The sequence below is a fragment of the Varroa destructor genome, unplaced genomic scaffold (assembly GCF_002443255.2).
Source record: "Varroa destructor unplaced genomic scaffold, Vdes_3.0 BEIS01000002.1, whole genome shotgun sequence".
NCBI classification, from domain to species: Eukaryota; Metazoa; Arthropoda; class Arachnida; order Mesostigmata; family Varroidae; genus Varroa; species Varroa destructor.
The window spans coordinates 26320890-26347336 of NW_019211455.1; the positions used below are offsets into that span (position 1 = coordinate 26320890).

Consider the following 26447-nt stretch of genomic DNA (forward strand, 5'->3'; position numbering starts at 1 on the left):
TGTGACGAGAACCTGGGTAGGAAGCGGCGTTTGTGGTCATGTCAGTTAAACTCTTCCGCTATAAACAATGGCTCCGAGCTTAATCAACACTAACTTTTCTGATATAGTAGTAAATTAACTTGGCTTTTATTTAACGCGACAGTTTCAAAGATACACGTACGCATAGAAGTAAGCGCTCAAGTTCATATATTTTCCGCTGTAATTTCTAACAGAACGAAAAAGTATCTATTTTGTTTATCGGTTTGAACTAAATGCAGAAGGGTCGCAACACGATTTGTCTGAATGACGCCGAACACCAGTGGTTAAAAATATTCCACCTATTAGTCGCTGTATAATGCATAGTAAACCGTACAATGAAGACAACTTAGTGAAATAAGACATTGTTATTTTTGCGACCCACGATGAATCGCCAACAAAGCAGCGTACTGGCTAGTACGTTTTTCAGGTTCAGCTCCGCAACTTGCCTATCCGTTCGTTCCGGGATCCGAGGATGGTGTATCATATATGATTTACGCTGAATCATCTTTCACCTAGAACGTAAGGAAAAATTGTGATATGGATAGATGTTATATTAGAAATTAACTCAGCTGCAAATAAGGCAGTCATCAACAAATGGCGGAACGTGAGTTATTACCGAAGAAATCTGTCCACTGAAATTCGTAGGTACAAAAAAATTAGATTCATATCTACAGCCTTTATATCTCCCTATAATTTCGACCGCCTGTATTTACACAACGCATATAGTTGCAGGAAACGAATATTAGCTATAGTTCAAATGATGAAAAAAATTTGATTTGTGGTACACGTAGCTATATCAAACTTAATTTACTATGGCTAGGTTGGAAGCCGCTTCTCTAGGAAACGTCGCTAGACAGACAAACGTTGAGCTTAGCGGGCAGCTGAATCTACATGGTTCTCTATATAATATAGTGCAATATCTATCTTCTCATGTAAATTAAGCGCCTATATCGTAGGCGAGGATACTCTGCGTATGTGTGTGCGTACAGGTTCGAACTGTCAAAAGAAGCTTGCCAAAATAAGAATTAGCGCTACGAGCATATATATCTTCTCTGGGGAGCTATTTTCGCGTATAAACTAATCATTACGGGTAGCCAAAGGGCTCATCAACTTTAAGATCCATCAAGATAACAAAAAACCTATCTAGAAACATACATATCGAAGCGGTCATATCTTCATCATTATTGCTAGCACTAATCTCCCTACCCAAAACACCACCGTCGAGGTAGTTAGTGCATTTTTTAAGGGTTCAACATCGTAAAACTTGGGTCGATCACTCCAGACTAATCGTCGAGGCTTCATTTTTATACCTTCGAAATCGAAATCTAACTATTCAGTACTTCGTATGATTCAGGTTGCGTATCAAAGAGTTCGATCTGGCACGTAATAAATGTCGGATTCCAGCTGCTCTTTGCATTCTACAAACGCTTCCAAGCTTATTCAAGATTATTCATTACATTTTCGGATGGACTCAAGCTGTATTTTTTGACTGCTTGGACATAACTGGAAAACTGAGGCTTGCGTTGTGGCTACGGGATACCTTAGTGGAGAATATGATAAACGTTTTAACTAGGGCCTGCAAAAACACAGAATATATATGTTTACTTTTTTTGACTGACACGTAAATAGGAAGTTGATAATTAACTCTATCTAGCAAATTTTCGCTCGTCTCGCTAGCAACTTTTGCAAAACTCGTAGAGTTTTACAACGACATTTAGAACTTTAAGTAAAAATACACACATTTAACATGATAAGCAAACCCAAAAGTTTTTCACTTTACATCCCACGCCCCTTGGGGCCAACGTTGAAATGTGTACCAATTACTGTACAATGTTTTGCCCCAAATATCCATCAAAATTTAAATTAATTTTATATTGGATTTAGAAATTACTTGGTATTTGTCGTCTTTGAACAGAAATATCGACAGTGTCGGCTTCTGCAATACTTTGCTTTTAAATGACACTTTTTCAAGGTGCGATTTGATTTATAATGCACGGCATTTGAAAGGATAATGGACAAAAATAGAATTAGACTAATGTTATTTGTTGCCCAAAAGATGGCTATAACTATCATTCAGGGGTGGCTACTCGTTTCGACTTTACAAAATGTGAAGGCCACTTTACATAGGCCCATGATTCCGCGATATGACCTTTGACTTGTTTACGATGGCCTGATTTGATGGAGAGGAAGTAAAATGAATTGAAATACCGCAAACCGTTTCCGAAGAGAGATAGTGCAACCGTGCTGAAAAAATGCAGAGTGCCACATGAGCAAATGCAAACTCGCATATGCAGTCGTAAGTAAAAGGGTAAAACGCAATGGAGTCATTTTTTTTACCCATCCATCGATGTACTATAGCGTTTTTGATACTGAGAAACCAAATCTTTCAAGGGTACGACAGAAAGATCCCAGCAAGCGTCCTACCGAAAGTGTCTTGTAGAACACCACTAGTGTGGTAGAATGTGTTCAATAAAAGAATCACTAAAAGATATGGCATTATTCTAAGGGACTGCCTCTGTAACTGGAATAGTTTACACGAAGGTGTATATATATATATGCTGAAAACTAACAAAAGCACCTCGTTACTATTCTAGTTCCTTTGAATTCGTCGGTTGCCGCATGAGTCTGGTCAAATGATAATCCAAATCTAGGCTTTACGTCTACTGTGGTAAAGCTTCTCGATCACAGTTTTGCATTGTACTCTGGTACCGTTACACTCGTAAAGTTCTTGGCCAGGATCGCTGATGAACTGAGCCAGGTGACATGTTTGAGGACCTCATAGCGGACCACAGCCTTCACGCACGCCAAAATGCACGGCGTGTTTCTAGCCGTGAAGGCTGCCTATCGGCGCCAAGCTAGATGATTGTTCACGGCTTAATTGCTCTCTTTGTATGCTGTCTTTCGTGGAATATCTACTTCTTATCCCTGGCGGAGCCTATTCTATAGAAACGCTCTTTATGCAGACAATAAACAGTAAGGCGGTAACATGCCCATTGGAGCGATGGAGGATTGGGGTCGTTCTGTACGCCTGTTGAAGCCTCCGAGCGCTTGACTATTCGACTATAATTTACGTTGTAAGCTGTTGTCTAAGCTGCACTTTCGTCGAAAATAATCAAAAATGTATCGTCTTTTGTAGCCATTTTTTGCTGTTTAATTCGAAATCTCTGCCTTAGAACCGCTTACACAAAGATGCGAAATTTGATTCTTTGAAAGATGAACGAATTTACCTGTGAATCAAAAATATCATTACTAGTATAATTGAATAAACAAAACTATATGTTCGAAACAACTTACGATGATTTCTCAGGATTCCATAAAAGAAAATTCGTCGGAAATTTGATTAGCCTCCTCGTCAGACCATCGTCTGAAATTTTTCCTCCCACCAATACAAACACCTGTTTCAGAAAAAAGGAAACACAGGAAGTGCACTTATATAGACTTGTAGGGCTCAGACTCCAACGGTGAGGTCATTCTTATTATAAGCAATAATTTTTACTGCCGAAGAAAGATTGCTTAACCTTAGCGCCCCATCATGCGCCGGAAGCTACAAAAGAGGCCCAGAATAGGCCTTAGTGCAACCCTTGCTATTATAGAAAAAGGTGATTACCGTGGATAGTGTGGGACCAAAAGAGCTAAGTATTTTTAATATCTAAGGGGGTTACGGAAAAAGGTCTGTTGCTTTAATCGGGGTCTGTCTTACCTTATCAGCCCTTTTTAGAACCTTAGCAATTGCTCCCAGTAGCAATTTGTGTTTTCAAAAAGCCTTTTTTCTTCGGAAAAGTTTCTGAGCTTTTTCCCTATTATAGAGTTGATGCATTTAGCCAGCGTCCGTAGCTGACATGTAAATCCATACAAATTCTTGCCTATGGTTAGATTAAACTCACCTTTCTTCCATGGTAGTGGGAAACGGCCTGAATGGAAGATCTGCATGGCAGTTACAGGGACCGTGTCAGAGTTCTTGAAGAATCCCTACAAATACGGCTGGGATCCTGTCCGAAACTGACATTTTAGCCGTATTGATTTGGTTTTTTTTACCTGCAATACCTCTTCCCTCGTAACAGGTGGGATCTCTTTCTCAATCTCCGGGTCTGTAGACCTAACTCTGTCGAAAGGCTGGTGAAATGGGAACAATGATCTTAGTACCCTAGTTTTCTCCTCCTCTGATAAAAGATACCTCTTTGTCCTGCCCGCTTTCCCTTTTACGAGATTATAAAAGCGAGCATATAGAAATCCTTATATTTCTTGGGGAAAGTTTACCCAACAGTTATTCTCGTCCTGTAGTCCCTAATAGCCTTCTTTACTTTTTTTTTTTACAATAACTCTTTTGGAGCTCATTTAAGCCGTGGCTGGCTCCGACTCGTTTGAAATTCCCTCTAGCTCGGGTACATGCGGCTCGACCCCGAACAGTTTCTTCATTCTACCCTTTGGCCTATCTAACAAAACCCCTTTACTTCACAGTTTCTATTAGGAGTCATTGTAGATTTTGCGACTCTACTTCGGGGTATTCCTGCATTCAGTGTTTGATAGCTTCCGTTCTCTCCTCGCTCTAGGCACACCAGACATCTCCGAGTATTATGATCGTCACTTGTTCGTCCGGAATTTATAAGGAACCCTACAACATTATGATCGCTTATTATGTTTCCTTTAAGCTACCTGACCACTTCGCATTTCATAAAATCCACAAAGACAAAAGCTAAATAGCTTTAAAAGGTCGGCACGTCGCTCGTGTTTAGCGTTGCTAGGTTTCTCGTGGCCATCGAATATAGCAACTGCCGAGCTCTCTCATTTGTCCTACAAGTCATCCGTGTCTCTGATGTCGCGTTAAAGTCTTTAGCAGCGACCACTAGAGCGTCTCTTTCTCTTGTCATCGGCTCCGTTACGCCGTCTAAATTCTCTTCCATAGTTCCATTAGGACTATAAAGTAGGTATAGTAAAAATAGAAGATAATGTCTGTGCTGCTTATTGTCGAAGAGAGCCTTACAAAGAGATGCATCACGCTGCCAATAAATACAAATAGATAGATTTAGATTCGACTTTTGAAGAAGTAAAATGATAATAGAATTTATTTACACCACATATACCCGCTCGTTACAAATATCCATTCTTTACCATGTGAAACAGTTCTAGAGTCAGCTTGTTCGGTATAAAATGGTCGGCAGAACCAAGATCGACCGGCGACTCCTAACTAGATCATGATATCCTTTTTCATCCAGTCTCTCACGATACCCATCGTTTGTAGTGAAGCAAGTCCTCATTTATGCGTGTCAATTTGCAGTGCGACGCTTGATAATTTTCACATAAGAAGGTGAAGATAAGACATGATTTATTATAGGAATGGCCAAACGTGAACTGGGATAATTATTGGTAAACCCAGATCACGGCTGGGACGATTCAAGTAAGCACTGATGAGATTTGCAAATATATGCCGAAATAAACGTAATTCAAATTTATCAAGGCGGGCGGACTTTACAATGAAGAGGCTGAACGGAACTGATGGATTTTTTCATGCAAGCACAAACATTTGAGAAGTAAGTACATGTATCACAGATTAGTTGAGATCTAATCGGATCAATAATATGATCGCATGGAGAGCAGCTGAATAGTTTGAGAAGAAAAACATTAACGCATCCTGTTTTTTTCCTCTACCTGGGACAAACTTTATCATTGCGCAAATAATATTTTCAAACTTACATCCTCATAATCACAATATTAGCCAAAGGCACAGATATCCTTTTAGTAAAATAAACGCTTATTTGACTTAACTTGAAAAAGGACAACGTCCTTGTCCCGCTCTATATAATGATGCTATTAAGTCAACATTTTTGGTTGAAATATCATAGAAAAATATCATGCAAGTAGAAGAAGAGTAAGCACAAAGTATGAAAATTTCCAGTGCATGGGGAAGACAGGATAGATGGATAGATCTATCCTCGTACTTTGTATGAAGAAATATAGCATATGCCAGATTTCAGTTGTATCATAGTGTTGCATAATCGTTGCAATATGTGATCGTATTACGACTTCTAGCGATAGTTACTCAAGGCGCTATTGCTTATGTACACTAACAACTGATACTAGTTAGTGGTGTTAGGGTTACGAGGCGTAACTTTCATGTTGGAAGTTCAGAATTATCTGTGCTGTGAAATAACGCCACTACGCGGTAACTATGTGTTGGACCAAGCGCTATGAGCTCAGCATCCTATAAAATTCCGCTCTACAACGAAAACAAACGTATCGCGGCTTTAAGTTCCTAGGTATAGTCTTTACGTTTAGGGTCTACTGAGATTTAATCACGGTTAAAGTAGACAACGGTCTTGAAACCCAATGATGAACAATTGATAATTTAGCTCGTTGGCTAGCCAGAAGTTGTTCTTCTAGTTCAAGCCTGATTGACAGTATTAAAGTAATCAAATATGTCAGATTTTATTTCAACAACTTCTATCAGAAGGTTAACACATAGTTGTGATTCAGTCGGAGTTGATTGGCCGTCGTACTGGCACCAAATCAATGATCGAAGTGGAAAAATGTCGGGCTCACTCTGGGTCCAGAGACATTGCACTACTTCCAAGTCGGGTAGCCAGCTGCGTTTGGGAACGGAAGTTCAAAGCTCAAAAACTGAACTTCAACAGCAGCCAAATGAATTTTGCCCAAACAAAACTACTATCACATCCCCGATGGCTGACTTCACGACTGAAGCAAAAGTCGATTCAGAGGGTCAACCTCAATCGGCCCTTATTGACTGGCCTTATACAGGCTGATTTGTGTAATGAAGTTTTTTTTTTGCAGTGCTGATTGGCATAATTTCCGCTCAATACGCTCGAATCTGTTTAAAGGGATTGATATGTGTGTTTCAGTTCGGACGCTACGTGGGATTACATTGACTTGACACAAACAGATTCCGGTTTACTTCAATCGGATTTAGGCTGGCTGCCATATTATGAGGTCAAAGTGTAAGATACGCCGTCCAATATCTGTCTGGGTGACCCATGTCCGATGGCTTACAATAACAAGCAGATGAGCATAATATGTCCGGGAACAGATAAAAATATCACTCAAGTTGAAATTTAGTTTCAGTCTCTTTCCAAATACTCGGTCTTACGCGTAACATTTACTTAGAATGTGTTGTTAAGTAGGATTGAATGTCCCTGTATTACAAAAAAGTTCTCAACATTAGAAGATTCTGTCTGCACCGCTAATGAATTGGGAAAGAATCTCCAAAAGCGGTCTGAAAACATGATCATCCCGGCCTAAGAGTAACTAAATATTCTCTACGCAACTACGTAGTAGAATAATTGGCCAACAAATGATTCTATTTACATCGATAATGTTGTATAACGTTTGAAATTTCATCATTGCTAACTGGGTCATTCTGTATAAGATAATCTCCCATAAGTAAACAAGGTCAAACACAGACTTTTTGTTGTTATTGGGATATATTGATTTCGGCATTTAATACTTTTTTTTTTACCGCATAAGCGAATAGGAATCCAAAGGATACACAAAACGTAACTTTTTTTTTCCATCAGCGTGTATATATAGAGCGGTAATGACGCGTGCCAATGCTCTCACATAACGCGCTTTTTTTTTTTTTTTTTATCATATCAACTTTCAAAGCTACCAAGTGACTAAAATTTTCGTATTTACTTTTATGTTGACGTTTCCTTTCGTGGCCGAAAGTACAATTAATTGAATACGATTCAATGCACTCTGTTCCAGAAGGGAAATTCATCATTTTTACATGAAATTCCCTTATAGTGGAGGACTGAGAAATCGTATAGTTTGAGTAGCACGGATCTGTGAACTGTATTTCAAGTCTCTATTCTTTTATTTTTATCCAACGCTATTTCTCTACCAGCAGTCACATAAACGAACGAATAAGCTTCATCTAAACATGAGATACCACCCCGTCTATTGGCAGCCAATATATATGTCTTTTTGAGTTGTCTTTACCTGCTTCTACGATACGACACAAATGTCCTACAATAGGCAAGGAGGCGCACGAGGCTCATTTGTATACACACTGCACCCTCTGCGGACATTTCGATCAGTCCGTCGCTCGTTAATCTGTTGCAAAGGTTGCAACGTAGATCGGGCCGGCTCATCGACGATCAGGAATGTTTGCTTTTGTAAACCAAGAAAAAGCGACAGAAATATAATCTAGAAATAAAGGTCATGAAGGACCGGTGGGTATTTTTGCAAATCACACGACACCGTTTCGCATATAATGGTTTCAGTCCATCAGAATGGTCTGTTGAAAGCTGTACCCCACTGATTATTGCCGGTTTGTTTTTTTCACGTTGGACACGTTATTTACGTCAGGCTCAAGGCAAACTTATTCACGATAACTATTAAATACTATCTCAGGCAAGAATAACAAAAAAGTTCTACTATTGACTTCTTATTTTACAGTATATTCAAGCTTGCCCTTACGAGGTTATGACATCATTTAGCTCAAAATGATATGGAGAATTTTTTTACTCTGCATTACAATTCAGTAAAAACTTCGCAAATGCAATCAAGATGTTATATAGTTAAATTACTGACTAGCTTGAATAAGTGGGGTTTATTCTAGGAATATTGCATTCAGTTTATATAATTGGCCTTGTGGCAGATAGCGTAACATAACATCGCGGTTTCACACTGATCTCAAGCGTGGAACATTTTACGTGACACTATGCCGTGTTCTGTCGACGTCTGGTCCTTTATCTTGTTCTACGTTTCCCTACAGACAAGGACACCGCCCGCTGAACTAAAATGATCTCTCTGTGAAATACTTCAATAGTTACACGTCTATCCTTTTAACGTACAACTACTCTTTAGACTCTATTGACCGATACAGTTTATAACGGTCGGATTTAATTAGCGAATCAGAGTTAATAATAAATAAATAAAGAATAAATTTACTCGAACTGATTTTCAGCAGGAAGTGTGGATCTACGTTTATACTTTGATATCATTTTCTCTGCATAGACAACGGTCCACCCGTCTTGCTCATGTACATAACGCGTTCGTTTTTGTTGAATGAAAGAAAACACTGCGGGAAAATGTTAAAATTTCCACGTACGTAACTCGACGCAAAGTCACCTGCTGATCCGGCGTCACTCCGTTCCGTATCAGTGCCGTCGGCAGTTGCTATGGTCGAATATTGACGCCATGAGTAGCGAACGTCCGAACGAAGGTTGCAGTCGGAATTTCGGGTGATTTTATTGTGCGCGGAGTTGGAGCGCTAGCTTTGAGGCATGGCTACTGAAGTTCCGCAAAAGTCTCCTCACTTATATACGTGGACTTGGTCTAGGTTGAAGTAAGGGTAAAAAGAAAAGAAACAAAATCCAGGTTTCTAGTATATAATAGTACGCTGCGTAAAATCCTTGTTTATAGAAAACTCAGTTGATTACAGTCGAAGTTAGCGATAGGAGAATGTTGCTTGATTTGGCATTTCTTGCTGGAAAATAAAGAAACGATTTTTTGCGCCATTATCAAGGAATTCGCTGCGTGAATATGAGTTAAATGCTAGATCCATACAAGTCACTGCCGACCTTCGAAGGGTAACGAAAATGAAAATAAAGGCCAGTGCAAAAAAGGTAGACGATTTAAGGTAGAAAAACACGAGCCGATACGAATTTGTCAAGGTTGAATTTTATCTTGATAAGGCACACAGACGAAATCGACATAATTTTTTTCTACATTAATCAATTGTTGGAAACATAGTTACAGCGGTTGTTTTGGATTACGTTAAGGCACGCCGTTTTGCCGTACTTTCAAGCGGATCATAGGTAACCGCGTTTACAAATGGAAACAGTGTCGCAAGGTTACTGGGAAAGGTCAAATGAGAACTTGAGCGCTTAATTAATGGAGCTCTCTAGCGAGCCAGTCATCGTATTTGTAACGAGTTTGCCTGGTATCAATAGTCCTGTAAGTACAGAGCAAGGTCAGCGGGGTAAGGCCATGAAGAGCTAAAATGTGCAACACTTATAATACCCAGCTGAGTGTAGATATTCTCCTGTAGAATTAATTGCTAAGTAGAATCCGAGGTGCGTCAGGATGTGCCAATATTCGAATAAAACAATCGTAATCACCTCATTCGTGCACCCAACTAAGATGAAATGAAGAGGGTGCCCATTAGGCCACAAAAGGAACAGTTTCATACTTTGTCCTGCGCAGCCGCATTTTGAACCAAGTGAAACCAAATATCCTATTAAGTATTGTCATTCCATATGATCGCAGACGGTGCAGATTCATAGGAAGTCAGTTTGAAATATAAGCTATAATATGAATTTAAACCTTTTAGTAAAAAAAAGCTGCCTACAAACTGGGCGACTTTACAAAGGCCTACAATAGGTACTTAACGTCTATATATTATACGATATAGAATGTCTACTATAGTGGGAATGACTTCCTCCATATGGGCTGTTCCACGAAACATATATAACAATAATCCATTGCCATTTATGTTGCCTTTATATAAATCAAGCAATAGAATTGCTACCGTGATTTGAGCTTGAGTCTGAATATACGCGTATCGTTTGGCACGATCATTTTGACGGAGCTGGTATATCGCTTTTGCTAATGTCAGTCATAATGTCGGGAGAGTTATCATATCTACGCAAGTCACTGATCTGTAAAAGAAAAACATTTTTTATTTGATGGAAATGTTTCTGCTCACTGCGAGGTGCATAGGCAACAAATAATCTTGAAAGTATTGTTATTATCTAGCAAGAGAGTCGATAGCTTTTTGCTACACCCTAGACAGACTAGGGTCGCTACTCAGTAAGCTTCGTCAATGAATAAATACTTGTTGTTGAAGTGGAATACGACTGAAGTCGACGTGAAGTTTAACCGCTGCTAGTAACATGATAATGTTATTAGCTATCAATTAACTAATTTTGATGATTTTCAAGTAATAATCTTGGGCTGCAATGGGTGTCATAAGCATATTGTTTCGGAACTATGAAGCCTGACTGCTGGTCGATTCTGGTCCGACTGTTTTCCGGCGACCTATGCGAGTAGAGCGTATAAAATCAGAACGAAACGTTTTGCCTTTCCTCACCGCACAGTCGGTAGTTGCTCAAAGCAAAATAAACATTGCCCATAATGAGGTCTGTAACCACTACATCTAAGATTGTCCTATGTGTAACCGCAAAATTTGCCAAAAAAACCGCGTAACAGGTCGTAGTACCTTCAATTTACTTTTCCTTCAACACGGATTTTGAGATTGTGCGCACGAACGGTATCGACGATACGCACCGACTACGGAGATCATCAATAGTCAATAAAAATATAAATTTAAGGCCAACATTAATACGAAAAAAGTGCAGCTGGCAGTGACACAATTTTATGCTATCTATAAAGCAAATCATAACACGTTTAGATCCTATCGAAGGCATAAGTTTACTTTTACATCTGTATTTTTCTATCAATCTGCTGCTATGATTAAGTTACTCTGTGAGCCGTTTTACACTGCTAAGCAATTCATTAATCCAAGGCTAGCCTTACTATCACAAACATTATGAGGTGTTCCATAGTACTGCGTATTTTGTTCTTAACTTAACAGTAAGTTCAATCCGTGACAGCGAATGTTGGGCTGAAAGGATCTGAACATCGAAAAGTATGTTTTATATATATACACAAATAATTATAACTTGAAATTATTCAAAGCTTCGCAACAAAGTTTGCTTAGACAACAGGCCAATATCGTCCTTCTGTGTGTGACATGTGAGTTATATCAGGACACGGAAAGTTGCAAACGGGATTATTAATTGTGACCGTATTTTCTTCAGGAACTACACTGTACAAGTCTGTGTAACGCGTGCCCTCAGCCACTAAATATTTCATATATTAGTTTTAAAATATTATGTAGAGAATTGAGAAATTCGTTTCGGATACGCCCCAGTTAGAGCAGTTATCGCTGATTTGCTATAGACTTCGGTCGGACGAATCCATTCTAAAATGTTACTAATAATACATCGGTCCAATATTCATGACGTAGTTAGAACTCGACTACTGCGAAAAAACAAACCTTTAAATCTCTCTTTAGTATCGGGATAAATTAACGTCCCCCTGCGGAAGGTCTTGGCATCACTAGAGCACTTCCAAAATCCCACAACTCTTCTCTATGCTGATATTGCTGTTCGTTCTTCTACTGATACCCTGAGTATGCCACAAGGCGTAGAAGTACAGCTCTATCGGATTCACTCGGGCCTATTGTGTGACGCATGCATTCAGGACGAACTACAGAAGAGTTAGGCGTTCGAGTTAAACCCCTCACTGCCGCTAATCTGTTCGACAGTCGCTATCAACCACGCAACAAAGGTTATCTTTTATTGACGCTGGCAATTAGAAAAAAGCAAGCACACAATGAAAGGGTGACTACAAATACAGGAGTACATATGAGACCTTCATGTCAGTTTCGCGCTGCCAGCCGCTTTTCCCGTAGCGCTTTCACTCCTCCTTGTCTAATGTAGTAGTAACAATCGGTATGGACGGGATTAAAAAAATGGTTTAGTCAATCTCAAGGCTAGAATATTATAGTTGCAAACAGTGCCTATTATCAATCCATTCAACAACTCAGAATAGTTAAGCACATTTACGATGTCATAACGGGTGCGGGTTTGGGGCGGTCTCAGTAGCCCGCGTCCTTTCACATAGCACCTGTCAATCGCTTACCTAGCTGGTAGTTAGACAAGTTGCCCGCCTGTTTGTAGACATGAACAACCGCGAAGACGAAACGACGGTTACTGTAGATGTCGGCACAAACAGTTGATAGCAGGACCGTCCTTGTATCCCCTTTCTTTCCCTCTCCTCTCTTTATTCCCACCTCACGTCAGGTTCCGGGACACAAAGCAGCGTGAATTTAACAACTTATCAAGTTACCCCATCGGGCCGATCCAGCGACCGCATCGAGGGCGAGGGTGCTACGGCGACGATGAAGGGAAAGGGATTTGTAGACGATGTTGGTGTTGCCCCCGTAGTGGTCGCCACTGATCCTACACGTACGTGCTCTCACACCTACCTACACAATATTGAAGACACATTTGCCCTCAACCAAATTCCCTGTACTCTCTTGGCGCACTGCCTTCGTGGGCTCCACAAGCATCGCCATAACCCCCATTTCTCCAGCAGCCCCGAAATTCCGGGGCCATTTCGTGGCACAGGGGAAAGGGAGTTTTCGAAAGGAGGAGCCGTACTTGAGGATTAGTGATATAAAATCGTACCGCTGAGAGAAGTTGTTGCTCAAGTTACCAACGATACGAGGTTTGGACAACTGAAACTCTGGTCTCAGACGCACGACGAGATTAGAACAGCAGTTGTCACTGCTGTCGTAGCAGTTCTTACTATTGCCGTTCTTGTCGTCGTCGCTATTCCTTTAACTGTAGTTGTCCATTGTTGCGAGCGAATAGAAAATCCATTTCCTAACGAAGGTGAAAATCCTTGCTTCGATTAGCTAGCCGGCTGTCTCCGAGTGCTTTTGTGGGAGAGAACGAAGGCGAAACGTTCCGTTTCTAACCAGTAGCATCAACTCTTCCAAGCTCCGAAATACAGGTGTCGGTGATTCGTGTCACGGTTTGACTTTGACGGCAACGCAAGCCGTTGCACAGCGTAGCGCGATGCTTTGTGGGCGGTGAAACCCGCGAAGACGAGCACACGCAAACTAAGCGAAATAGTGAAAACTAGCGGCAGACGTCAAAGTTGAAGTCGAAAGCTGGCGCGAAAAAGGCGCGCTTAACTGTGAGGCGCCCCTCAATAGCTTCAGGTAGCAGACAGTGAAGAAGTGCTAACAGCGAACAAACCGAAAAACGCCAGGAGAAACAGTAAGTGTTTCTGTACAGATGTGCAAATTTTGCACACTGCACAACGTACGCACCTTCATGTCCATAGAAGTTTCTTTGACGCCTGTAAGCAATAAATGGATTTTAGCGCGGGAAGCTTACACTCGTTAACGATTTAGATTATCATTGGTGAAATCACGCTTGTTACGTTGGGCACGAATTGTCACAGTTACTTTTTGCCTTTATTAGATCATCAGCGCCTCATGATGAAATGGGCGCACCCCGACACCAGCAAATTTGCATCCAAACATTGCAGCTGATGAGAACAAATTAGAATTGCTTACTACACTTCGTAACCAATTGCATAAATATATGACATAAAACTGTCTAACTGATGATAGCGTATTAGATTCAACAACGGACATAACAAGACACAGAACGGTGACTACTTTGCACAAGATCGTAACTTCATAAACTATCTAAGTAGCCCTAAAGTTAAAATTATAGATAAGCTTCGATCGAATTCGTATTCTCATTGGCTGTTAGTTACGGTCTTAATTAGTGTGTACCCCGAAGAAAATGTACTGTTACCGAAATTATGTTACACATTAAGAATTACCTAATCCGTTTGATGTCAGGGCCATCTTTCAACGATCAAACGTTGTTGATTTTGTATTCATCTCGATAAAGAGTAGCGCCATTTCGCCCATGAAAAAGGGGCGCCCAACTTCATACCCCACTTCGTCTTTTTAAGTTTGCTTTTTTTAGATTTATATATAGGCATACAAATGTACTCGTTGTAGGAAAGGATTAACAAGATCGACGGCTTCACGCATTGAAAATCACGATTGGCGTATAGGAAGCAGTAAGCAAACAAGTCACAACAAAACTACCATAGCTATTATCTTTCATCGAAATTTTTTATAACATTTATGAGTTTTGCTTATGAGACCCCAGTTCATTTTTTGCTGTGACCTTTTTGCGTGCAGACGCGTTAATACCGCCCTCGTTGTCGTCTGCACATAGTGCCACATATATACAAAACGAACAAGGCCTGTATAAATGTGTTCACTAGGAAGTACTTAACGGAAAATCTACCACTATACCGAAACAGTTCCTATAAACACAAAAAACGCGTCCTCGTTTAACCTACTCCACCCGGCTATTAAAGGCCAATAAAGACATTTGTCAAGCTAGCGTATTTACAGACTATTCATTACTACATACATCAAGTGAATCTGTGTGATATCTATCTCCAAATCATATGCGATCCGGAGACACAAACAAAAAGCATTAATCTTAGCTGCTTGAGTCAGATTATTTAGGTTGTCGATGTCAGACTTTGTCCGACGCGCTTTTACCGCGATCCATGCCCTGCTCCAACCCGATCTGCACCCACTATAATGGTAATTGCAGACCGTTCACAGAGCAAGCCATCAGAGAATATTATACAATGTAGACGCAACAAAGTGGCCGAGCAAGGAATGATAGAAGAGTGCAAAGTAAAAAAGTCGATGACGTGACGTAGGTCGACTATTTGCTTTTATTCCGGCTAATATTTTTCAAAAAATATTTTAAAAATTAAAACTTTACTTTTTAATACAGTGAATCTGTATCGAATATTAGCCATGTCAATTAAATAACGTTTATAACATAAAAACAAAATGCCGTTTAGAGCCATAGCTGCAGGATGATTTGTGTTTGCTTAGCCAGCAAAAAAACACCCTTTCTGTATATAGATAATGAGGAAAAAAACGGAAAATTTCTTAAAAGAACTAGCTTGAGGATGTGTTCTTCGGATTTCGAGAAGTGCGGTCATGCCCACAAACCAATACAGGACGCTGGGGGAAAGTAAATTTATCTGTTATTGCTGCCTTTTGTACGTAGGCGGATGGCGTAAGAAAAGTTAGAGACAAATGTAGCGCGTCAATTTATAATAAAAACATCGAATGTTTTAGTTCAAGATTTTGCCAAAGGATGGAAATGCCGCTGGGCCGAGACGGCATAATTGTTGCCTGGCGACCGTATCTATGACTGGTCCGTAAGACTCGATTAACGGAAGAAGCCAAATACGCAATTTCGTTATATACGTATTTATCAAAAGATACCGCTAGAACCGATGTGGTAGAGCGATATGTACGTATGAATCGCCGATATATTGTAGATATTAGCTACAGGTATCCTAAGACTGAATGAGGGTGGAGCAAGGAGGGCTCAACTATTTCTAATGAGCATTCTCGAGGAAACATAGCATTTACTTTAATAACGATTTATAACAATGGCTTTACCGTTCCACTGTACGTATTATTATTATTATTATTATTATCTGTTTATTTTTCACACGGAACAGATTAGGTAATAGCAAGCAAAGTTTCTACTGAACAAGTTTTTTTTTTTATATAAAGCCAAACTAATACAATCTGAGTGATACACTTGAGCTTTCGCGCGTAACGTTGACTGATTACCGTGTCTCAGGCACTCAGTGAAAGACAGATGCACGACCCCAAGTACGAGCCTCTGCCTCGTACTTGGGGTCGTGCATCTGCCAGTGAAAGATGATGCTCGCATAAATCGTGGTTAGCAATAGTCGTTATGCTGAGTAAATGGCAAAGAAACTACATATAGAAATAGCGATAATGTAGATGACCAGAAGTCTGCAGCTTTATAAATCGGCGTACGCTGAAAATACGCACGGAGCGTTATTGAAAAAAAAGTCGGCCGAGGGCTATCAAGAATAGCTGGAAATCGCAGAAGCATAAGGTCCAACCCATTCAATTAAATTCGGGCCAGACATACCTGCATCCGGCCTACTAAACTTAACTAGAAGTTTCAGGCCATTGTGATTACCAGTATAGATCAAACAGGATATTCAAACCTGATGGACTGATATGACTTTTTTTTTTGTCTTCAACTTATCTAATATCGATAACACGTGTTCCCTGTAACATATCTAGCTCAGTTTTACTTCTTCGGCCCGCCTTTAAGCTCAAATAGTTAGTCAGTTACTCTTTAGCAAGCCTCAGTGAATCACGATAACAAACAGTATACGATTATGTGTATTTATAGGTGATTATTCAGTCTTTTGTAACAGTATACAGTTTCAACAAGTACGTACACTTAACAATGGCGATTTAATATTTTAAGATCCCTATTGTCAAGTACAATTGGTTGATTCTATAGCGTTAATCATTCTATTCCGGTGAAAGGCGTAACTTTAGCCCTGGACCCATAACTTAGTCACGCCTCTCATATCTAATTTATAAATGCGCGTTGAAAACATACTGTTTCTTCTAATTTCACTTACTGCGTTTTCAACTTTTTTGTTTGCTATAAAATTGCCGAATCCGCACGCCATCTAAAGCTTGGAGATTTTCAAAAAATCATGTAGCTAACTTTAAACGAATACTTCGAACGATCGTGGATAGCACATATGAACGGCTCTGTCAGAGGTCAACTAAATTTGGATTGATAGCGCATATAAGTACCGTACTTTTTAAACGTACATTTATTTTTCTACTCTAAATAAGCTAGTTTTTATTATGATTTTAACAGTTGGTTTGTCGGGAGCAGGTCGGGTAGCTGTGATAGTGTAGGAGGATTAGAGAGACCTAAGTCAATTGACATCTTCTATTAGGCATGCCCTAACGGGTGCTAAAGGTCAACGATTCCTAGATAGTTAGAAAAACTAACATTTGGCGTTTAGTTGGATCGGAGTTTCATAACGAAGAAAAATCTGCGACTAACATGCGTAAAGATCTGATCCCAAAGAAAACTGCAAATTTATAAGATACCCAACTTGAACAAAAAAGACTATAGTGAACTGTATAGACTCATCTTTATGTTGCATAGCAAAACTTGCCGGTAGCGATAGCATCATCGATATCTACTCTTTCTCTATAGAATGAGCGGCCAATAGCTAAATCTAAGAGGGACTGTTTACTGATATACGATTCAATTCAGGAGGTATTGTATGTAGGTTAGCGGGTCAGCTTTGATTCATAACATGAAGATGTTTTGAAGGTGTATGTTTGAAAAGGTACATTCCTCCTGGAATTAACGCCGCGTTTCAACATAATGATGAACCTAATTTCTTCTGTTGTTCTAAATTAGTTATGCCAAATGATGATGTTGACGTTGCAAGCCTCAATAGCGCTCAGCGCATCCTTCTACAAATCTCATACGATAGATACGTACGCCCTGTATATAGATTGTATGACAATGTACCCTAAATAGCGTTTCACGTCAGTTGTGGCACGGCAGCTGGGGAGCCACGGTGTCTAAAAACATTGGGGCTTTTCTTTCATAATAATTGACGACAGATAGCTTTTTATGGCAGCCAGTCGCAGAGGATATTTTCAAAATTTGTTTCATCCTACCCGATCTCGATAAAAACGTTTTTTTCGCTTAGGTACGCTCAAACGAAACACTACCACATCGATCATTAATAGATTACATTTTTGATACCTTAATCTTTTTGGGGCTATTATGCGAAGGAGAAGCTTCCAGAGCAAAGGTCCCACAATCTAGTGTTCAATCATATTACGGTGCTTGCATGCCAATGACTATACGGCACAGCATGACGGCTCTCAATTGACCACACCGAGCACGAATACTGCGCTGCGAGCTACGTCTAAAATCGAGAAAATCTCTGATTGACAGGAACCGAGAACCATTATCAGGCCATACGAGTGCTGAATTCATCGAAACGGATCTAGCGTTAGATTAATGTAAACCAATGCTACTGGACTCTTCTATGAACCGATAGACACACGTAAAATTGGGTGTCCGATTAGTGATTCGATCCCATAGTCTTGTTCTGTTCAGAGCCAGAAGGGCTGGGTCGAAAGGAGAAGGCTGCCACTGTAGTCTTTGTTTGCTGTCCACTGAATTTTTTCAAGTTATTAAAATTTTGCTTTCAGATAGCATTTAATTAGAGGTCTATAGCTGTACACGAGAGGCACCATAGAGTTTCTGATTGCATGTTGCAAGCGATGTCCGTAAGCTGTCTTGACGACGACCGTACGCCTTTTCTCCTACATATCACGCTAGAAATATATAGTTTATTAAGAAATACGTAAGAAATATTATGTATTTCTTCCGTGATATACATCTCGCTCGCTGCGCTAAAAGTTCAGGGCGATAATGCGTTTGAATGGCTCTTGGCATAGGCTCATTGATATTTAAACATACATGATACCGTGAACGGGCGCCAGACGATCTCTCTCCTCAGAGAGGACTTTCATTTTTGTCTGCTATAAGAATACAGAGTTAACTAAGGCAATCATGAAGTTCTGCGTCTACTTACTGATCATTTTTAAAAATACCAAAAAATGCACGATACACTATTAGGGAAAGTCGATACTGTCATTGATACAGAGGGGGCTCATGTCACTGGCTAATTCTTTCCTTTTTAACCTGGTCTATCGTCGGTTGAGCAAGGCACCCATTGGTAACTCATTTCCTGCGGCAGACAACCACGATGCTGGCGTCACAGAATACTGAAGGCTGAATGTCAATATGAACCTTGTCATACGCTAGGTGTCTCTCACGGTAGAAAGTCGGATGCGGGGCTGGTTATAATTATCCAGCCGAAAACCTATTTAGTGAAAATAGATGCTAGGAAGTAGGTAAAAATAAGCCTGGATTTTGGGAATGTCTGGGAGCTTCATACCCATAGTATATCTGGTCCTCAACCAAAGGTCTACCTCCACCGCTGATTGGTGATGAATTGTTTATCGTTTATAGCCTTAAAGATTTTACATTTCTTTTTCAGAACGTTGTGTTTGATATATTTATTTATTGAAAAAATTATTTAGGTATTTAAAAAACAACTAGCACCTTTGAAGATGCTTCTCTTTAATGTTAAAAAAGCGTTAATATTTAAATGATTTGCGTAAGAAAGACATGGTATATTATGTTATGGTATAAACGATTATGGAAGACTAGCTTACAAAATAATTGAATCCGGGTAACGTGTTAACTGTCTGCCCAAACTATCTCATGAACGTTTCCGTGCTTCTTTATCAAGTATTATACTCGTTCTTAACCGAAAAGGATGTGGGCAGAGGAGATAAATATATGGTATAGTTGACGTTCGTGAGGTAACGTGGGGCAAATCGTCTGTTGTTGATACCTCGTCCCTATTTTCAGCGTCACATCTATGTAGTAGCGTACATTCGAAGCCGCACTAACAAGTATTGCAATTATTATGTGGACCTACCCTTTTTTCTTAAGGACCTAATTTAAGATAGCACGATTCAATCTTCTAGAATGTGAGTTCGGTCTATTCCACACCTTCGTAAGCCGACTAAATTAATACCCTTATGGATTTGTCCTGTTTTGCAACGACGCGTTAGAATGCGCCAGCGTTTAAGGGAAAGCGTTCGCTTAATAGAATTGCTCCTTTATTGTTACAGATTATAGATATATATTACTTTGACCATGTCTTCGTAACTATAGGCCTTTGAAACGTGGACGCAGAGCGATTTTGATTTGTGCACCGCAAGGAACAGCCTATCTGCTAAAGCTGCCTGTATTACATAAATGGTATAGATTTATAGAGTATACTGCGGTTCAGTGCTTGCACATGATAAACTGACTAAGAAAGTCGATTGTTTAGCTCGAAACGCTAGTCGTAGGCGTAGATACGCTCCCGTATGGAAAATCAGCAGCTGCCACTATGGATTAGTGTGTAGCTTTCACGTGACACCAATGCATTAAAAAAAAAAGGAACTAATTTAAGGCACTGCAAAAAAACTAGCTGAGAGTTGATGTCTGGATTTTACTCACACCCGAGAGATGCGCGAGCAGGAACTCTGAATAGAGGTATTCTAACGGTATCGACTATTATTGTTGCATTTAAAGGCCTTTTTTAAAGCACCCTTGTGTTCTGGCTTAAGGGCCGTTTGTTTTTGATCGCAAAAAAAAAAGACGTATAGTACTGAGTGCGTTTAGAACTGTGTCGACGTGTGGCTTGTGGACAATGAACCGTTTGAAGCAAGATCTACCAAATAAGTTTATATGCGTACATATATATTTCTTTCGAAGGAAAATTTTTCTCTGCATTGTACACCATGCTCTAAAGTTAGCCAAGATTCAATCGGCTGCTCGTCTGATAAATTTTTTGAAAAATAGGGATGGTGACGATTTGAAAATCGCTGATAATCGATATCCGACGTATTTGTTATGAGACGATAAACGAAAATTGGCATACGATGAAGTCTATTAGCTTTGTTGATGCCTGATGGACCAGAAGTCGACTGAAATCGAGCTTTTACCCTTGAAGCAGAATACATACAGCCGTCACTGATGGCATGTAGCGAGGCTGGCAGCTGAACCGCTTCCGTGCTTCGAATGAGCTGAACAATGCAAATCTGAGTCAACTGAGTGAAGTCGTCGAACGCAATCGTTGTCGTATTAACAGTTGTACGACAGACGAATACGGTCTGACTAGGCGTCTTTATATGATTCGTCCCTCTAGTTGGCCAGTTATGACCGTGTCCTGATCGAGACAATTGGGCCCGGTCGGTTCGTTTCGCCTTCATTCCTGTACTCACCGTGACGATGTCGTCGCTTCTTGACGATGCCGTAGTAATTAAACGTGCAGGGTGGCCGGAGCGTTTCGTAGTTATATGATAAACTATCAATTGGTCCGGTTCGATGCCGTCGTCGGCGATGTCTGAGGTGTCGGCAAATGGAAGGAGGAGAACGAGAACAGGAGTTGTTGGCAAGGAGGAACAGGGTCGAACGAATAGATGATTATTAAACTAATTTCAAACCAAAAGAAATATGAAGGACGTACTGTTAAGCTAATTCTGCTAAACCAGTACGATCACTGACGCTCAATTACTCAATCAGAACCCGCCGGTGCTTTATCGGGGAGGAAAGCCAGGCTTCGAGTTTGCAACAATTACCGTCGGACTCTCTTCAGCGGGAGTGCCGCGCAATTCGCTTCCTTTCAATAGCCTAAAAGCAAACGGACCTTCAACGGAATGGCAACTGTCATTTCGTCGCTTATCCATGAGCGCCTTCACGGTCTAGACGGCATATTTCCGCACCATATTGTGCACACATACAGATGAAAGGAACGCGCCAGGCTTATATAGCACCATCAATAACCAGCTAGACCAATGAACGATGCTGCATCAGTACTATGAAGAACGACGATAGCTAAAAAGACCGCCAGCTACTCTTCTCGGTTAAGGGAGAAGGAAGCAGACATCGCGCTGTCAATTTTCTCAGTTCTGGTATCGCCGCCAACAGCAATAGCATCACCGACTAATAACGATAAAAAACTATAATGATAACAGAATGTCTGTCAATCATCAGCGACTCGCCTCGATCCACACTCAAACGGCGCTACGACAGCGCAGGTCCAGCTGTCGATCGTTGGAACTATATTTCAGCGCATTTGTTTCGTCGTTTGTAACAGCTCTTCCTAGTGACGAAGCCACTGGTGTTACTATATAGGCCATGTGTACTGCCGTGATACTCGAGCAATGTGAGCGACGCTGGAGTTGAACGTGCGGTCTTCAGTGTCGTCAGACTGCACCAGTGTTTCTAATTTGAGGCAAGGCAATTTGTGCGCGGGCGGCGACGGAAAGCAAAGACCTTGTTGACGGCGACCATCGGCCTCTAACCGCTTATTTAGTGCGCTTTTAAGTGTGACAGCACTGCCCCCTTGGAATACACCACGCCGTTTGGCGGGCCGATGCAGTAACATTGAATCAAAGATGGAAAAATAAAGGCACGAAAGAAAAGTGACAAGAAAATATTAACACACTGTCTGGACATGAACGGGTCGTCTCTACAAATACCAGAAGAACGCGGAATAGTTTCCTTCCTAGTTGAATTTTTGATTATGTATGTTAGTGTAGTAAAACGATGCGTCTACAAACATTTGTTGCTGGGCCGCCGTACTAACCTGCTAATGTGGCCAAAGAAAACAGCAACGACTCGAACAGAGAGAGAGAGAGATAGGTAGGGAGCGAGGGAGAGGGGGAGATCAAAGGGGAAGCTATTAGAGTGGCCGATTTTGATACGCTGCAATAATAATCAACGATCAAAAGGCGAATGATAGGCTGATCATGCCATTTGAAGATAGCCGGCGCAAATCGACCTTGTAATTAAATCACTAAGCCTTGTCGCAAAACAATGTCTGTCTTGGCCTAAGTCATTCCTTACGTGTAGCTCTCCGAAGTGCTAAAATGATAAATGCTAAAGGGTGACTGAGAAGTCTATGCAGGCTTTTCTGATGAATGCAATCTATATCGGCTGTTCCCTGAACCAAATGATCATCTTCTATAGCATGTAACAAACGTTCAGGCAACCAGATTTGACTGATCGCAATTTTCCTTTCACGGAGTCGATGTCAATGTACGCCAGCCTTATGACTGAGAATTACGTAAGGGGAAAATGTAAATAAACGTTCACCTTCTTGTAGAGATAGGAAAGACCAGGAACTGAACGGCTGCTGTATGAAAATTTTCATCCAATTGTCTATTTAAGCATGACAAAAACATTTAGCAAAGATATCTGTTGTATTTTTTGTGGACTCCACAAAAAACGGTCGGCTTTTGTACGTTCTTAGATTGCGATATTTAGTTCAATCAGGCCTTATAGCCCATCAAGCTGTAGGGTATTAAGCGTCTCATAACATTGTTCAAAAAAGTAGCTTTCCAGTTTAGCTAAGTATTAGGTCTCCAACTAGCTGGCAAAGTAGCACCTTAGCGAAGCATACGGACTTCACTTTAATGGGCCTACATATATACAATGAAACCCTTTCGTTTGGCTTCTAGTTTTTAGTAGCTAGAAGCGCCGGTTCAACATCCTGATCCTGACCTTATTTCTACTATAGTTTAAAGTTTATATTTTCAAGTTTAATGAATTTCATAGCTCATGTGATCTTAAAGTCCAGTTGGATACGAGTTGATTTCTACAGAAGTAAAACCTTATAGTCGGAATTTCAATTGAGATTTTCCTTTTGAAACCAAGATACTTTTCGCAATGTTCGCCTAAGTGGAGATTCTACGTTAGGTACTAGCTTTGAGCATTATTTCAGGCAGCTGATTTGACACGTTAAAATAAGTGGGTCTACGCCCAGCTTTAGACCTCACGTGTTTCTCAGATTTGCAACTAAACACGTCAGCACTGCGTGATCATAGAAAGAAATGTTTGTTAGTCAAAATATAATTTATTGCTTCGTGTGGTTTAGCAGGGATCTACTTTACATGCTCCATAGCATACAATATTAAAAGTATACAAATATGATTAAATAATACTTTATCAGGAACATTGTAGAAGGACTCGCAAAATTTCAACAAACCCCAAATTTCCGTTGAGCTGCTGACTCGCACCCCATCTCCTATGCTTCCACAGCGACTGGTGTCGATACCGCTAAGCATTTATTGAATTTGTTTTGCCTTTAATTTCTTAACGAACCTTCCTATAACAATAATAATAATAATAATAATAATAGTGATATTCAAGCCTACCATCTGTAAGTCAAAATTTATTTGTTTCTGTTGTGGTAAGCATCGTTTTGCTCAAAAAGAAGCACACCGTGACCAAATTACAGATCAAAGTAAAAATGATATAAAAAGGTGGAGAAGCATCACGTTTAATCCCGAAGGTTTAATTGCTACGACCATTTGATAAGGCCAGATCATACCTGGGCTATCTAATCATCTTATTAACAACAGTAATCACATCAGTAGTAATGCTTAAGAGCACAATAAAAGTGAACATTTTTAGGCAATTGTAAAAAAAATCAGAAAAGTGAGCTGAGAAGCGATAGGTACCAACTCCATCAGTAGCGTAATTTCCTGAGCACAGGGTCGAGGATATGTTGTACACTAGTGTTTATCGTAAAATATACGCAAGTAGATTCTGAAGATATGCCGAGCTGCTTAGCCTGGTCCCCATCACACTTCGCTCCTCTACCTTCAGCGTGCCTTCACCCTTGGGGACCGAGATGACGCACACATTCACACACACAGACACACACCAATACAGACACAGACACAAAACGAGGCACTCGCACACATTCATAGACCCACACATACACAAACAGAGCCTCTGTCGCTGCGCGAAGGCAGAAACAAAAGAGAGGGGAGAGAGGATGATGAGAACTAACAAACACGCGAGCCCGGCCCGAGCGACGCAGACCGTCGTCGAACCGGGCAGGCCGGCGGCTCACAGCGGCGCTCCGTGTTGAAGAGGCTCTCTTGCCGCGGCACGCGGGGGGCCTCTGCATTCTCTCCCTGCACTCCCTCTCCAGGTCCAGGCGTCGCTGCAATCGGTCATGCTAACGGTGCTCACGGATGCTTTTCTCCCGTTGCTGTTGCGTGAGTTTTTGGTCGTTGGAGGCGCTCACTCGGCAGCAGCTCGGTCGCGGAACCGGCTGGCTGGCCTCGAGCAGCCACTGGCTTCTATACAGCACAAGAGCAAGTGACGCTTTTTCGCCGGTGCAGAGCACCAAGTGACTGACCAATTACACTACGGTACATTATCGGCGCACGTACATAACCCTAGGAATCAATCATCATTCATTTTTGTCAAGTCTGTCTGCCTGCCTGCCTGCCTGCCTGCCTGCCTGCTGCAGCACTGTGGTCACGGCCGCGGCCAGCATCGAGCGCTACCGTCTCCTAATATCACAGGCGCAATCGCATTCCCTCGGGCAACTCGTACTACACATACACAGACAGACACACACGCTCACACACACACACACACTCACATATCGAAAGCACCGAAAGATTCCCGTCGAGGCGGCAGCAGCAGTATTGGAGAAGTCTAGCCCGTTGCCTATTGGGCCTCTTCGGACTCGCCCGGACGGGTTTTCGCCGCTGAACGGGCCCGCGAGCTCGTCGTCTGGGTTCACGAGTCCGTTCGAGTGTTGGCTAGCTTAGTCCCTGCCGCTACTGCCGTCGCTGCCCATTTTGGTGATGATGCTGCTGCCGTTTCGGGATTGAAGCCGCTTGATCTCATCTGCTTCTTCTTCGTCGTCGTCATCACCGCCATCATCATCAACGCCTGACTTCTCTAGCTAATCGTCGTATCGGCCATTATCCGTTCCATGCGTCCGCTTCAGGGCAGCGCAGCAGCAAGCGTCAGCGAACCGCGGTGGCGTTCTATAGCCGCCGCAGCCACTCTGCCCCCGTGAAATCGGCCAGGTAGAATCAGGCGCTGAGAAATGAAAACTTCGTGAACAGCGTCTGAGCGAATAGCAGCAGGCTACGCAAACGGCAAGGTTGTCTTTACTGAACGAGCGAAAATGCTTGTGTCGTAACGAGGCCGAAGGGAGCGTCGCCGAGTTTAAGAAAAACCTCACAAGGCACCTACGAAAGTAATATGGTGCGTGCGTGTGCGTCTGTGTGCTTCTCTACGAGTAGAAGCCTGTTTCTCTAGTTTCTTTGGTGTCTTCGTTTGTGTCTGTGAGAGTGAATTTCTTCATTTGATCTGGATGGCGGCTGATGTACGGAAACGAGTGCTGAAAACAGTTGACAGCAAAATTAAAACCAGCGTGAGCAGCAATACGCTGAGCGCGTGAAACTGAGAGCCATCTTGCATTGCCATTTGTATTTCATTTTCAGCCCAGATTACTCTTATGATTAATGTTATAAATATATCTTCGAAAGAGTATATATATCAGTGCTTAGCAAT

The 26447-nt window shown here is 41.2% G+C and overlaps 1 protein-coding gene and 1 long non-coding RNA gene across 4 annotated transcripts in view; one reads left to right on the forward strand and one right to left on the reverse strand.

The window, feature by feature from the left end:
* Positions 1-26447, forward strand: part of LOC111244424 (insulin-like) — a 57349-nt gene that overhangs the window by 20539 nt on the left and 10363 nt on the right. The window contains exon 1 of one of the 3 annotated variants that reach the window (XM_022791542.2): positions 13086-13826. The exons of the other annotated variants lie outside the window; for them this stretch is intronic. The gene's annotated coding sequence lies outside the window, so the exon portion shown is untranslated. Of the gene's footprint in view, positions 1-13085; positions 13827-26447 lie in introns of those variants that run through there. 3 annotated transcript variants of the gene reach the window in all.
* LOC111244425 (uncharacterized) lies at positions 95-24724 on the reverse strand. Its single transcript, XR_002670887.2, has 4 exons — positions 24584-24724; positions 3903-4131; positions 3313-3413; positions 95-530 (listed from the first exon to the last, which is right to left on the reverse strand). It is a non-coding gene; the product is annotated as an uncharacterized LOC111244425 (long non-coding RNA).